This window comes from Tachypleus tridentatus, unplaced genomic scaffold (genome assembly GCF_004210375.1).
Source record: "Tachypleus tridentatus isolate NWPU-2018 unplaced genomic scaffold, ASM421037v1 Hic_cluster_2, whole genome shotgun sequence".
Taxonomy (NCBI): domain Eukaryota; kingdom Metazoa; phylum Arthropoda; class Merostomata; order Xiphosura; family Limulidae; genus Tachypleus; species Tachypleus tridentatus.
Window position 1 is genome coordinate 35,980,401 of NW_027467782.1, and position 16,780 is coordinate 35,997,180.

At 31.6% G+C, this 16,780-nt stretch overlaps 1 long non-coding RNA gene across 5 annotated transcripts; it reads left to right on the plus strand.

Annotated features, from left to right (window-relative positions):
* Positions 1 to 86: 86 nt before the first annotated feature.
* Positions 87 to 7,537, plus strand: LOC143242814 (uncharacterized). Of its 5 annotated transcripts, none has more exons than XR_013023264.1 (4): positions 87 to 286; positions 807 to 872; positions 6,051 to 6,143; positions 7,286 to 7,537. It is a non-coding gene; the product is annotated as an uncharacterized LOC143242814 (long non-coding RNA). The 5 variants fall into 5 exon arrangements; XR_013023265.1 differs by having other exon boundaries at positions 87 to 269; XR_013023267.1 differs by lacking the exon at positions 6,051 to 6,143.
* Positions 7,538 to 16,780: the final 9,243 nt, after the last annotated feature.

A 16,780-nucleotide genomic window follows, 5' to 3' on the forward strand; every position in this document is an offset into this window, starting at 1 on the left:
GGACAGCCATTCCACAGGATGTGATTCGTCATCTCATTGCTTCTATGGGCAGGAGATGCCAAGCAGTTATTGATGCTTACGGGGGCATACTCGTTATTGACATTGAGTGACGATAAACTTCAACTAGTGAGCGTGGACTACGCCTTTGCAGACTTTGGATGTTTAGCAGTGAATGTGCAAAGTTTCACACATGCCATACAGAACTACCCGGAATGAACTTGTTAACAATATGTCTCAAATTTTGCCTTTTGCGTTTCTTCCTTTGAATAGTATATGTGACTTACATGTAATACTGTGTCATTAATTAATATTTTAATTTAATACTGTTTGTTATTAATAATTTATGTTATTAATTAATATTTTGATTTAAAACTGTGTTTATTAATTAATGTTTCATTTGATACCGTTTGTTATTAATTAATATTTTGATTTAATCACTGTTTATTATTAATTTATGATTGATTTAATATTGTTTGTTATTAATTATTATATTGATTTAATACTGTATGTCATTAATTAATATTTTAATTTTAGTTGATAAAATAATATATATATATATATATATATATATATATATACACACACACATATATAAGTGTGTATGCTTGCAATTTAGAAATGATTTAGTCATGAAAGGTTATGTTTATAAGGGGTGTTACTGTGTCTAAAATGTTAAGATAACAAATATTAATTATTTTAGCCATAATGGAGGATACATTTTAAGAAGATTAAACATTAATGAGAGAGTCTTCGAAAGAAGTTATTGTATTTGTGACTGTATACGTTAATTGTTTTTTATTGTTTAGTCCTCAGCTGTACATCTCTAGGAAGCATACAGAGTGTTTGATGGTATCTTTCTTGGTACTCTACGAGTAAGTGTATGAACTGTGTAGATTTAATATTATAAAGATGTTATACATCCATTGTTGGTTGCTTAAATGTCAGAAAGCTCTCAGGATGGTAAGAAAAACAAGTTCACGTTGTGTTAACATTTTCATAACTTGTTGCTGATAGAGATGTGTAATAATTACTTCACAATTCCGTACACAACTTTGCAGTATATGTTGACTTCTGATAGTGTTAATTTCTGTAGTTGTAAACATTTTCTTATAAATGTTTATGTCCATTTATGTTACTTTTAGTTGTTCTTTAGTTTCTTTCACATTTCAAATTACTCATTCTAATTTTCATTGTTAGGTAAGGTTCATGTAATGAGCCCTTACATGTGTGTCGTTTTATTAACATTACAAAATTAAAAGTAATTAATTACATTATGTAACAATAACAGTATTTTTAAACCAGTACTGAAACACCTAAACAAATCCATATTGTGGTTGGATATGTGGGGTTGTCAGATTATATCTTTTATTAAACAGTATTTCCAGTAGGTATTTATACTTACTACTAATTGTGATGTGATATGAATAATGAGTAAAATCTGAGAACAAGACTCAGAACCAGAGTCAGTTTACCATTTTAAGTTTAACTAACACTCACTGTGAGAACTGTAATTAGGTTTTTTCAGTTACTCTGAGTAGGTTTTATTTCATTATTACAGTTTCATATGCCTGTTACCAGAAGGTTAATCTATAATAAACCGACTACATGATAAAAAGATATCATAAAATAGCTTTACTAAATTCATTCAGCAATAAATGTTAGATTTGTTAATTTAACACACTTACTACTTATTGTTAGCTAATACTGATAGTGTAGTTTTATATACAGGAAAAGTTAAAAAATAGATAGTGTAGGTCATAAATCACTGTAACTGTTCTGTGTTTTAAGAAAAGTAAGTGAAATTTAAAGATTTATTTGTAAATAGTAATAATACACACACACACACACACATATACACATGTGGAATGTATTAGAAGTGAATGTGATTGTATTATACAAATTACTGGTCCTCTAAAACAAAGGAAAAAGTTGTGCTTAATAAAATTCAGTTTTATACTATTTTATATCAGCTGTAGTTACATATATACTTAATACACTAGATGTTGTTGCTAGTATATACAACAGTAAGGTTTGGAAGAGCCTAGTGATGTTGTTGTTAGTATACACAAGAGGGAGCAGTGGTAAGAAATAGTAATGGTTAAATGCAAAGCCATGTTATGGGCTACCTTTTCTGTGCCCACCACAGGTGTCAAAATCCAACATTTAATATCATAAGTATTTTTGTTTGTTTTTTATGTATCTTATGAGAATAATCATTTGGTTGAATGTTATCTATTAAGGATATGAGGTATGACTATTAATCGATTAGCAAATTCCAGCCCAATTAGTTTTTGAAATAAAGAGCTCTCAGTCCACAACCTTTACAATAAAATCTTCAAAAAATAATACTTAATAATAAAAAATAAAATAATGAGAAATACTACACTTTTTATCAGTTGATTCTTTTCGTATGTCACAATACTAATTAGTTCAGCTGAGCAACCTTGAATTTAACTCACAATGGTAATACTAAATTATGATGATATTTTGATTATTTGGATAACACTATGCAACACAAATTTTGTTCCTGGATAGCATATGCTATTTCTTAATGACTTATGTTGTAAAAGTACAGAAAATGGTCATTATTCCCTTCAAACTTTGCTTTTGTGATCTGGATAATGAATTTAGAAACTAACCTATTTTCTATGTAAAAATGGGCAAATTTGCACATTTTTATTTACATAAGGTCTGAATAAAGCAACATATGTATAAAGATTCACATGTATCTACAGTAAAGTTATACACAAAAGTTAAGAAGTGAGTAGTTTTCTTTTAGATTTGTGACTGTAATGTAAATCACTTTCAAGTATTAGGCCCCAAATACAGTCTTCCATTATGTTTTGGTTATACACTCCCAGGTCACAAAAGCAGTTTGAAGAGAAAAATAGGTCATTTCCATTTACTTTAGGCATGAGCCATTGGGAAATAACATTTTCTGCCCAGGAAGAAGAAAAGGTAAAATTTGGTTACATAGTGTAGTTGAAAAGAGGGAAATTCTAATGTTTCTAACTGATTTCACAGGCTTATGAATTTGAACTTCATAAAAGTTTTGGTTTTATTTATAGATTTGCCATAATTCATATATGCAAATTTCAAAAATAATATATATATATATATTTTTTTCTATTACATAAGGATGTCTTACAAATTATGGAGTAGAAAAAACTAATTTAGATGAAATTATTATTACATTTACTAAAGTGAACATTTATGTGTTTTATTATGTGTTTCTTGTGGGTTCTAGAAAGATTGATAAGACTACTTGGTCAATATTGGTTGTCATTATTTTAATGAATCACTTGTGTTGAAGTATATATGACATGTTGTGGAAAATCTATGTGTGATGGTGATAAATGGTTATCATATTTGGATTCAATGTACAGGAATTACTGTAAAACATGTAAACATTTCAAGACAGTAAAACCATTGAAGGCCTTTCTTATTTATGCTACACTAACCAAATCTCCAAGATAACCTAGATATGTTGTATTTCATTAGAATTTTTGCCAAGTTTATTTCATTAGATGTGTTTAGAATTCTTCACATACTAATGTAACAAATATTAACTGGTCTGCAATTTCTAGAGTAACTATTTTATTCCCTTTAAAATAGAAGTTACATCATTGATAAGTCATCTGGCAATTTTCTGTTCACATGTGTCTGATCTTTGACTCTTAAAACACGGATAAATATTGTTTGGCTCTGGTGCTTCAACTAGTATTAATTATTCAGTCTTGTTATTTTTACCACCAAATTATTAATTTTTACATTCTGTTACAGTGTATGGTATAAAGTGTAGTCTGAAAATAGCTTATGCTACTGAACATACTTTCAGCTGTGTGGTGAATCTTATACCTGATATTTGGTTACAAGTAGCATATTATTAAGTGATTCTGGTGTTGACTAGTTTTCTTCCACTTGGTTAGTAGTTCTGAATTTGTTATGACTATGCCTAAACATTATAGGACTCCAGCCTAGGTGTTTACTATAAATGTTGCAGAAAATACCTTTCTTTCTTTCTTTGTATTCAGAACTGTACCATAAATGACAGGTTTTTCACAAATTTGTGTGTAGTGTTTTATAAGTTCAAAAAAGACAATTTGAATGAGTAAACAGTAAGTGGTATCAAGATTTAGATATATGTTTTTAGTATTGAGAAAATAAAGGATATATTTGGATTATCAGTACTGTCCTCCCTTTGTTATTGGTGTTTCATTTCGAAGTAGGTAAAGACAGTTTGTAAATGTTTAATATCTATGTAGAGTATTTATTTTAAAAAGTACCTCTAAAGTACTTGGTTACGTTTTGCTATATTATTATTATTACTGAAGGATGAACAGACTGTTTTTAGTGTATTTAATTTTGGAAATTGTTCTGAAATAGTAACTCAAGGAAGCAGGATGTGTTGTTGATTGGGATTCTGTTAAAACTGTAATGACTTTATAAAACATTACATACCACTGGTGCTTTTAGTTTTATATGTAGTCTAAGTGTATTAACTGACTTTCTACAAGCCACTCCAAACTTTACACGATCGTCTGTCATTTTACTTTTCTTTAATCCATTGTGCACAGGCTTGGTCTGTTGGAACAACCCCATATTGGGGAAGAAATATTGAGCATAAACCTATATTTATTGTGTGCATCTATTTGAAATGTTGCAAGCTTTCAGTGAAATACAAAAGTCTGTTGTTTGCATAAAATCAGATGTCAAGATGCATCTTAACTGAGGATGTTAGTCTGAATCGATAAGTTGGATTTTTGTAAGTAATAATGATGTCTCTGATAAGCATGTCGTCTTGTTATTGAATTATTTTAACCTACAAAACTTATGAAATACATATTTTTAGGATTTATTCAGTATTCTTGTATGTTGTACTTGCTAGTTATCCACCTTCTACAAAGAAGTATTAAATCAGCAGTGTAGGGTAAAACAAATAGTTAATAACTTTAATATCAGAAACATATACTGTCTTGGGTTATGCTCTGCAAAAGGTCGTGGATTTTGTACTTTGACCCACACCCTTGTGCATGGGATTAAGTAATTATTTTCCAGTTTAAACTATTAAAATACAGGTGTCACATTGTTGTGAATATGTGCATGTGTATGTACAAGTGCACACACACACACATCTGTATCATACATTGTAGACAGAGTGCAGCTACAACTTATGTTGTATTTGCATATTTGCATTATGTTATTTTGAATTTTGGACATAAACTATTTAGTAAAAAATATTTCTGCATAAATACAGATGGAAAATATCAAATAATCATTTAGAATGATGAAGAACAAATAATGGTTAGAACATTTAAAAGAAACTTAATTCCAGGATGTGTAACTTCAGAGAAGTATTTGTTTTCAGTACACTGGAGACAACAGACTTCTTTCAGTCGAATGTTTAGATAATTTATCAGATTTAACTTGTGCATCTGTATTGAATATGAGTTAGTAATGTGAGAAAGTTGCAGGTGTAAGTTGATAACAAATGGAAAACAACCAGATATCATCCTGTGAAATGTGAGTGGTTTTCATGAGATCATAGGAAGCTTCGTACATATATGTTGATTATACACTTTAGGTATTGTTTCTCACTTATATACATGCACATATTCAGAAAAAGTATATGTGAAACCAAAAGTTTGTCTGTTATTTAAATATAAATGTATGAATTATATAGAACAGTCATATCTTTAAATATTTAAGCTGTCTGCTTGGTATTTGTTGTGATTTGCTTCAGATTGCAAATTCTGTTGATTGATGTAATTGACTTTATCTATTGATTGGTATTTTTGTTAATAAGTATAACTCACGTGCATGTTACAGTTTATCACAAACAAGCACACATGTGGTCATAGATGAAATAAATCATATACAAATCTACATATATATAAAAGTTTATTATATAATCATTTGAAATGCTAAAAAAGTTATATATTGTGTGTTTGAAATCCATAAAGAACTAGTTTATGAAAATATGTACATGCCTTAGTTTATGGCTAAAGTAATCGTTATTCTTTTTTTTTTATGTTCATAATCTGAACTAGTTTTGGGTCGGCCAGCATATTTGCAAGCAAGTTGGCAGCTGTGTAGGTCAAACATGTTCATTTATGGGAAGTTGAACTTTCAACTCTCAGATTGTAAGTTGGATACCCTAACTACCAGGTCTAACTAAAATAGGAGTTGTTAGAGTCTTTTATTTATTACCCTGTTATTTAACTCTAAGTTTGTACTTCAGACTGTATTTCACTGCTTAAATATGCTCCAATGTGTGGTTGATCTAATCAGGACTTTAGCAGGTTCTTAATGTTTGATGAAAGAGTGCACATACAGCATACCTTTTTCAGAATTTCTACAGATAAATTTGAGAAGTCTGTTTACTTACTTATCACATCTAATTTATTTTATTTCTATACAATGCCTTTATGTTCCTCTCACCCAAAATACAAGTTCTTTCCAGAGTTTCACACCCAACTTTATATTACTCGAGTTATTATCCACTCACTAAGATTGTCCATGTTCTTATAAGTTTGAAAACAAAATCTCAACAATTCCTACGTTTTAGTATCATCATCAGACATGGAAAGTTACTACAGTGCACAGTTACTGTAAATATACCCATTGAAAAGGTTTCAAAACAGGCTTTTAAAAGATCCCAATTATTATAAACTATTTATCAGTACCTTCTGCTTTGCAAACTTACTGTAAAATTAATTTTTTTTTACCTCCTGTTCTAATTATATCTAACTGTTGAATCTTTCCAAACATTGTTTCATGCTTTTATATCAGTTTGTGTTTGAAATATACAAAGATAAAGATTTACTTTTCACCATAATTTAGTTGATGAAAGGTGCAGTATATTCTTTAGCTTGAATATAATTAGTAATTTATTATTTACATTATTTTTATTTACTGAGTTTTGGTTTTAAAAATAAACAAAAAAGTCTTAAAATTGATTTGTTTTCTTAATATGTTGATATGTTATAAAGTGTAACAGGATACACAGTGCATATTCAACACTTAATGCAGTTTGGTAGAGTGCAGTCCAATTAACCATTCGCTGAATAATAATTTTATTTATAGATCATCTTTTATTTTAATGCTGTTGAAGTGTTTTTGTTATGTTTATCTTACAATATAGTCAGTCTGAGATGTCCATTTCATTCATTGTTATGTTATTTGTGTATTTTGTTTTTAAAAAAAGTGATGTTAGAGGAAGTTCTGAAATAGCTGTTCTTTTGTAAAGAACATGACTTGAGTGTGCATATACTTTTTTCTTCAGGTATTCATCCTGTTGGAAACATTGGACGAGAACAAGGCTCCTTCTGGTGGCCATTGTTAGGTGCCTACTTGACATACCCATTATACTTTTGGGACCTAAACTGTGTCTTCTCAGTGTTTTTTTAACTGGTATTCTAAGAAATGGCAAAGAAAACCCCTTCCTAGACGTTCCATCTCGAAACGACTCTTGGTCCTTTCTTTTGTAGAGCATTGTACATCTTTCTCTGGACTTCATGGCTATATTTCAACTGCACTGTGACAGATCAGAACGGAAATGAAATGAAGTGTTGAGATGCAGCTAAGAATTTTTTTTCACAAGTCTTGTGTGACAAGAAGTTAAATCTGTCATGAAAGATATTTATGTCTTTGCTCAGTATAATGGTTGGAAAGAAAGATGGCACCAATTAATTCAAGCATTTGATCTACAAGTAGAGAGAAATGCTTTGAAGGTAGTAGATCCAAATAAATTGAATTTTCACATTTTAATATTTTATTCCTGTTGTTTTATTTCTGTGATAAATTAATATATTATTTAGATAGGTTTTGTTGTTATATTTACTTTTGACTAGAAATAACTGAAGAAATGTATAAACAATGTAAAAAATATGTTTAGTATAATAGCTTATTTATTTCACTTTTCTAAGACAAACTTTGATATCTGTTTTTAGTGCTCATATTAAGGCTAGTAAAATGAACAATGCTTATCTGCCTTTTTCTCTACCCTCTTCTCATACATAAAGTGATAAAATGAATCTAAACCAATTTTTATAGACGTCCAACATTTAAATTTATGTAATTGGTACTTTTTATGAATGTGTTAAAAACACATTTAGAACATTACATGCATTTGTATCTTTATAAATAAACATTTGGTTGCTAAAGTTATTCCTGTATGATTTGTGTTATAACCAGTTCTTGGTTGTGACACAAGTCATGATACTGGAAAGAGAAAATAAATAGATATTAATAAGGTGGAAGCTAAAGCAACAACCTATTGTGTTGGTGGAACTTATCATAACTAACATTTGTGGTAATGTAATGAACCATAAAGGAAAATTTGCAAGCCAGTGTGATTCAGCATGTCACATGTTGCATTGGTTGTATACTCTTGTTATAGTAAATGGGAAACACACAGAACACCTGATCAAAGGTCAATGGTGACATCCTCCATAACTGCTTTCAGTTGTGTCTTGGAAGCCTGATTTCTACTGGTACGAAAGGCCAGGTTTTGGTTCTGCATATTATCATAGTCTCCTTACACATCTTAGATCACATTATAAAAACAGATTTGTTTCTTGTAAATCATATAGATGTCTGTTAGTGCTCTATGAGACATATAAATCCAGTTCTCTCCAAACCAAATCCAAAAGTTCACTTTGTTAGTCAAGCTGGTAATTAGTGCCCCTTCAAGTTTATGTCCTGGACAAACTTCTTGTATCTCAGAATGGCTGGTATGGGTATTAACACTTTTACTAATAAAGCGGAGAACAACATTTTGACCTTCTTAAGTTATCTTCAGGTTAACCCAAGAAGATCGAAACATTGTTCTCTGCTTTATTAATAAAAGAGTTAATACCTATACCATCCATCCTGAGATACATTTTTACTTACCTCTTGCACTACCTATGGTACAGAGCTGCATGGTAAGATATCATTTCAAATGCTCAAACTATAGCAAAATGAACTTGCATTGAAAGTCATAAAAGTAATATTTTCCTCTCATTTTAGGTTTTAAATCTGTAGTCCAGTGCTATACAGGAAGAGATCATGGCTCGTTACTGGATACTCTCCAGACAGTGGCATCCTGATGAGCATAAATATCCTGGGGAGAAGGAGGTAGCACAAGAGAAATTGAGATATGAAGTGCTGTCTCAGATTAAGTCGAAGAGGCTGACTTGTAACAAAAAGTAACAAGATAATCCTGGGGCAATGCAAAACTAAGTAGGAATTTATAATGGAGCAATTAAAATACATATCTGTTTCAGTATGACCACATCATACAAAGAATCTACTGATAAACTGTTCTAACTAGTCTAAATATCTGGTATCTACAAAACATTTCAGTCATTCCTTTGTTTATATAATGTTTACAGTTAGTTAGATTTCTTCAGTATATTTGGTCTGAGGATTATTATTATTCTGTGTATTTTGAATAATAATGGAAATTTCCAGTATTGTTGGTAGAAAAGAACTTATGAATATGTTCAGTGAATCCGTCAAAGTACAGCTTTTAATAGTCAAAATACAGTACTGTGAAATTGATGGAGTATTTGGTTAACTAAATGTATTCTCCTTTAATAAAAAAAGACTAAATCTGCACTTCTATTGGGTAGTTTTATGTGTAACTGATAATGGTTTATTTGTAAAAAAAAAAAAAATGTGGACTTGAATTCAAAGTTTGTGTTTTATGATGGTTCATTGCTTTTGGAAACTTTCTTTTGAGAAAATTCTCCTTCTGAATTAATTCCTTAAACCAGAGTGGATGCTGCCAGTATTCAGCCAAAATCCTGATTTTATCCACCGAACAGTGACAGCATCTGACAATGTGTACGTCTCTTTTATGAAAACTAACCTGAACCATGTTATTGTCTGTAAAATTAAGAAAATTGAAATTTCATAAAGTATGGTGACAGTTTTAAGGGAATCATTAAAATAATTCCAGCAAAATGTGCAACAAATTACAGGTTTAAAGAATTGAAGCACAACAAATAATCACTTTTGGGAGGACCCGACTTCTCAGTGTGTTTTTCTCTGAAGTTTCCTTTATGCACCATTCAAACTTAATTTCCAAGAAAAAGAAACAAAACAATTTGATACCAGTTTAAGTGATTGGTAGTAATAAGTAGAAGGAAAAATATTATGGAATATTTAGGTTTAGAACTACCTGGATGATAGTTGTTGAAACATAAGTAGAAAGACAAGTGTACAAAGTTAAGTATTATTTTTTGGACAAGTATTCAAAATCTCTTAGAAAAGCTTCTATTTTATTTATATATCGTAGTTTAAAATAATTTTTTCTAGGCAAGACAGTAAGTTAACCAAACTCAATACAGAATAATAACAATTATTTATATGAGGAAAATTTTGTAATACATCATGTCTATTATTTCCTTGGATCTGAGGTACTACTATTGAATTATGAGGTCCATATTTTCCTTAGCTGTAGAGCATACTTTGATAGCAGGTTTGAAGATTTTTCATGTTATGGATTACTTACAGATGTTTTTCTTTTCTTTTACTTGTTTTTAGAACTACATAAAATATCTTACCAAAACACAGTAACATATGTTACTCAGACTGTTTATTTAACAAATGAAGGTTTCCATTAATGCTACACCAGCCAAGTTAAAATTATGTCCCTTGTGGCTTTTTCTTTTCTGTTGTTGTCAAGATGTTTTCTTTACTGTGATGTTGAATTAAGAATAATTTTTGGTATTTCAAAGTTATTACAGTGTATAGTATTTTTTTCTTCAAATATAAGTATGTGAATATTTCAATTGTTGCACTAATCCAAACTCTCTACTGTTGTATTTGCTACATCTTCTCTTGGAAATATTAATTTTTACAAGTCAGAGCTGAAATATGCACTGTTCATTTAGTGCAGAAACAATCAAATATGAACATGTTGTCAGGTATAAACTAAAATGTTGTATAATATTCTGTGTGCCACATTTGTCATTTTACGAATATGAATTCAGAGCTTTGGAAGAAAGTAAATTTGCAGTTGTGAAACTACTGTAGTTGATTTTACTGTCATCACTTTGGTTCACGCTCATTAAGGATGTTACATTTGTCTAACATTGAGTCTTGTTAAAACTGTTATAGTTATCACTTCTAATCATTGTAATTGTTCAAAATTAATTATTGGTGGTGATGTGTAGGTTTAAAATAGAATGTAACAAGCAAAATTACCCATTTATAGTGATGGTTGCTGTTTAAGTAATCTAGCAAAAGTACACGTACCCAGTGACAGTTACTGTTTACGTTTGTTTTGCAAAAGTACTTGTCCCAAGTGACAGTTACTGTTTAGGTTAATCTACCAATATAAATTATTTCATGAACTTTAAAAATGTTAACTTTTTTGCAATCTTGGTTTCACTTAGAGCCAAAGCTCTGAGCTTTTTATACTTCACACCATAAAATAATTAATCACTTCAGTTGTGCTAGGAGCTGCTCAACAGTAACACATGGTAAATGTACATTTGTATTTCTTATAGTATGTCATATTTTGAAATGTTAATGATAGTCTGATAAATATAGAATATCATACTTGTGAAATAAAGTTTGGTATTAACATTATTCATACTTGTTTTACTATCATTTCAAAAGTGAATGTTAAACTTTACCCAAATGAACAGATCTTCAAATGCTACATGTTTCCAATGTATAAGAATTCAGAAGTTATTAACAGTTGCCAGTTTTAAACATAATGATAAAATAATGAGTATAAATGAATCTGTTGACAGTAACTGTTGTCAGTAACTGCTAGAATAATAGTTGTACAAACAGAAACAGGTGTAGCACAAAGATGAACTCAATTTTACTTTTCTGGTATCTACGTGTAAACAGAAGGTTAACAATTGCTTTGTTCAGTGAACCAACGGTAATAACTTTGTATTAATTGTTAGTAATGTGTGTCCATTGTCTGTATATTTCACAAAGTATTCAACAATTCCAAACGTTTGCAGTGTTTGATTTTATCCTTTTGTGGCAGATAAAAACAAAACAAAGTATATTTTGTACATACTGGTTGACAAGTAATCTTAAAGTAATAAAAAATAGTGCCTTATTTAAAACAAAGTACTCTAATAGATTAATAAATCTTCATTGCCACTTATTACATCAAACTAAAAAGGTCATGCTGTATTACTAGGTGTAAATGGAAAGGTTTATAAGTTATTTTTAATTGAGAAAAAAAAACTATAAAATGTGACCAGAGAAAGGTTGTTTGTTATATAACAGTTTTTATATGTATTCATCTTGAGCATTGTTTGTTGTGTATGAATATTTATGTCTAAAATTTTTTGCACATCTGTTTATAAGTAGCAGTTGAAGCCTATTCAATATCATTCTAATATCTTAAAATGGAAATATATAAAGGCAATTTAAGATGCGAGTACAAATTTAAATGAAATTGAAATATTTTTAATAGGATGTTAAGGTTTAGTTATTCATTGGGTCCTAGAAAATGTAAGAAATGTTTGGTAATGAGGAAATGTATTTTTCTTAAAATTTATATTTGAAGATTTAGTCAAATAAGTTATAATCATTCATATATTTTTCAAGCCATTACTTATGGGGTAGGTGAAAATGATTGATACTTAAAAGGTGCTTCTTTTTTAATTTTGCGCAAAGCTACTCGAGGGATATCTGCACTAGCTGCCCCTAAATTAGCAGTGTAAAAGAAGAGGGAAGCTAGCTTGTCATCACCACCCACAGCAAACTTTTGGGCTACTCTTTGATCAACGAATAGTGGGATTGATCGTCACATTATAATGCCCCCACGGCTGAAAGGGCGAGCATTTTGGCGCGACGGGAATGCGAACCCACGATTCTCAGATTACAAGTCGCACGTCTTAACCCACCTGGCCATGCAGGGCCTAGTTAAGAGAAACATGTGAACCTCACAAAGATAACAGTTGAACAGCTTTGAACAGCTTATTTTATTAAGTAGTTAATATCTATTACTGAGTATATCTTTCACTTTGTGCCTAGCATGGCTAAGTGGGTTAAGGAGTTCAACTCGTAATCTGATGATCGCAGGTTCGAACCCAGTCGCACCAAACATGCTCGCCCTTTCAACCGTGGGGGCGTTATAACGTGACGGTAAATCCCACTATTCGTTGGTAAAACAGTAGCCCAAAAGTTGGCAGTGGGTGGCAATAACTAATTGCCTTCCCTCTAGTCTTACACTGCTAAATTAGGGACAGCTGGCGAAGATAGCCCTCGTGTAGCTTTGTGCGAAATTCAAATAAATATTTAATTTTCATCTTGGAAGATATCTTCATCTGTCGGAAGTTAATGTTAAATGTCAATGAAAAAGGCAAAATTCGACAATAAATAGAGCACTGCATTTTGTTTTTTCTCTCTTGGGTTTTGGGTATCATATGTACTCTGGAGTGTCAGGTGCTCTCTGACTTCTTCTGCCTTTCTTTACTTATATGATCATGCAGTGTTGGTTGGTGTTAGTCACTGCTTTAGGTTCAGAGTGGGCTGAATTTACTCCGACCCTTTTAAGATCAATGTAATTGTGGCCGAAAAGTTTGATGTTAGTTTCGTCTGACCAAAGAATACTCTTCCAATAGGTGAAGGGTTTATCTACATGCTTTCTTGCATACCTCAATCAGTTTATTTGTCGTTTAATTCACATTATAATTTATGTAGATCTGTGTTGGTATAATATTTGTAATATATTATCATTTCTATAAGCCTTATCGTGATACTTTTAAGTTGTGAGCAAAAAACTACTCGGGACGCAAGGGATACGAACACTTTCTGTCGTAACTGGAGTTATGTTGAAAGAGAATAAAATTCATATAATACGTTCAAAAATCTTTACAGTAAAGGTAATCAGTTTCTAAATGCAGGTAACTTTACACGTGGTTTTGGGTTCACCACGTTAATATTTGGTAACACACACATGCGAGTGAGACGGCATTACGAGAAGTTATTGAAAATCTTTCCCACCACTAAGAGTCTATTTTAACACCGTATTTACTATATGGGAGGAGAGTTGTATATTATCTTGTTGGAAATTGTATAGTCCCCCCCCCCTGGAATAACAGTAGTTATAATCCTTGACTTATTAAATTTGATCACGTTGTTCAACAAGATATAAAGCTCTTACGGAAAATGGAAAGCCAACTTCAAAGAAAATTTTAAATTTTAGCCTTGCCTTAATGGCTCATAAAATGTCTTTAAGTTGGTTGTTGTTGTTTTGGAACAGCTCTTTTTTCTTTCTTATTTTTGTCTTTATTTCTAGGATCATTAAATAAAATATTTCAAATGATTGACTTAAGGTTATCAGAATCTCAATAGCAATATTCTGCAAAGACAAAAATTCATATAGTAGTTTTAATTCTCAGTGTAAAAAATTTGAAGCTCTTACTTATTTCACCAACCAGTTAAACATGCAAATCTCTTGTGCTGAGACACAAACGTTAACACTTTTACACTTAAAATGTATTTTTGATAGGTATCTATCTCCTATCACACAAAGCTATCTCAATTACTCTTTGCACTCTAAGCTTTGCTGAAAAATATTTTTGTAATCAGTGCATCAGTCTTTATACCCTATCAACTTTATGCTTTTTCTAAACATGTGCATATCATGTGACTGTTTTCCACCAGTAGTGGCACATCTGCCTCCCTCTACTATTCCTTCTTACTCCTCACTTTCAAGAATTGACCTGTTCTAAGTGAAGAACACCAGCCATGAGGAGGGTGGATGTGAATTACCAATGGGAAATTATATTTTGATGTCAAAAAATAGCTTCTGATGTGGTATTATCTCCACTCTATAAAGGTGAAAGGATCAGTTAAGAAGCACAGCGGAATAACTATCTATCCAGAATGAACAGATGTACTCTGAGATGAATAAAGCCCATAACTGGGGTACTTCTGGAACAGGTATGCTCTTTGCACAGGAAGGTGGGAATTAAAGTAGAATGTGTGAAAAATAGATCAATAGGTTCAAGCATTAGTCATGTATAAATAAATGTAAGTACAATGAACTATATACTTTCTCACCCTCAACAGGACAGATTCTATAACTCATTTGTATCCACAAGATTGTGGATGAGGCATGTAGACCAATACACACACACACACACACCAACAATCACCTGTAAGTAGAATACCATCATTGTTTGTTCTCTTGTCTTCCTGAGAGACAATCAGTCACACTTTGATGGTGTTACAGAACAGTTGCCATCTCTCTTTTTCATTTTGGGGGGATTTTAATAGACACTCCCCTGTGGAGTAGTACTAATATATACATGAGGGATTGTTCCATTGAAAATATGTTGTCGGATCACAACCTATCTCTCTTCAGTAGTGGTTCTTTTCCCTATTTCCATGCACCTAGTCATTCTTTGACTGCTGTGGATCTACGTATCTATCTGTTCCCCTTCACTTTTCTTGGAGAGATGACAATGGTAAGTGGAACAGTGAAACTACCCATTGTTTTAAGAGAGAATGGCTGTGGTCAGTGCCCTCTTACTTAAGTGCCATGGTGGAAGTTGGACCAGGTTGACTGACTTTTTTTACCACTTTTTTGAAACTTGGTCCTGCAGTCCTCAGTCTTCCATCTGTTAATAACTGCATGGAGGCAGTAAGTAATTGCATAATTCAAGCAGCTGCCAGTATGCCAACTGTATAACATTTCAAAAAAAGTTATTTTCTCATTCTTTAGTAAGAAGAGGTATCATCCAATTTTCACAACATCAGTAATTGTAAAAAACATTACAATGTATCTAAGAATAGTTTTGTAATAGTATTGACATCATTGTTGTTTAATGAAAAGAGAGATCAAAAGAAATCTGTATGTATGTCATATCGAAAGAAATAATGGTGTCTGTAACTGTTTGTTAACAACAGCTTAGCATTCTTATGTTAGTTCCTGTTAAACTATGTTGAAGCATACTAAATAACCCTATCCATCTGTTAACAGGATTAAAAATTATATATTTCTATATCAGTTCCTGTTGAACAAGTCAGAAATTGTGTTATCATCAAGATTAAAAGTGATGTAACATTAACAGTTGCCTGTTGAAAAGTCTAGGAATATGTTAAACAGTTTCTTTCAAGGTTAAACATTGCTTCATGTTATACAATCTTCGAGTTAAACAGCTGATACCGAAACTAAACGTTAGTTATTTTCAACAAATTTCAGACATAGTAAACAGCTGGTTCAAAACCTAAACAAACATGAGACACACAGTTGCCACCACTTCTAAACATTACTTCCTGTTGAACATAAGTAACACATATTGAAAGCTGTTACCAAGATTTGTTAATTTCTTCTGTACTCTTTGTGTTGAATTTCTTTAAACAGAGAATGAGATTGTCTGTTTGTTTGTTTTGTTTTTTGGAATTTCGCACAAAGCTACTCGAGGGCTATCTGTGCTAGCCGTCCCTAATTTAGCAGTGTAAGACTAGAAGGAAGGCAGCTAGTCATCACCACCCACCGCCAACTCTTGGGCTACTCTTTTACCAACGAATAGTGGGATTGATCGTCACATTATACGCCCCCACGGCTGGGAGGGCCAGCATGTTTAGCGCGACGCGGGCGCGACCCTCGGATTACGAGTCGCACGCCTTACGCGCTTGGCCATGCCAGGCCAATGAGATTGTCATTGAATGGTTTGTAAAAGATGATCTCATTTTGTTTTTTCTCAGTTTCTTAAATATACAGATCTTTTTTAGACATCATTACTGGCATTTCCAGATCTACATTTGGTGCTGACGTACATTACAAATGCACTGAGAGCTCTTT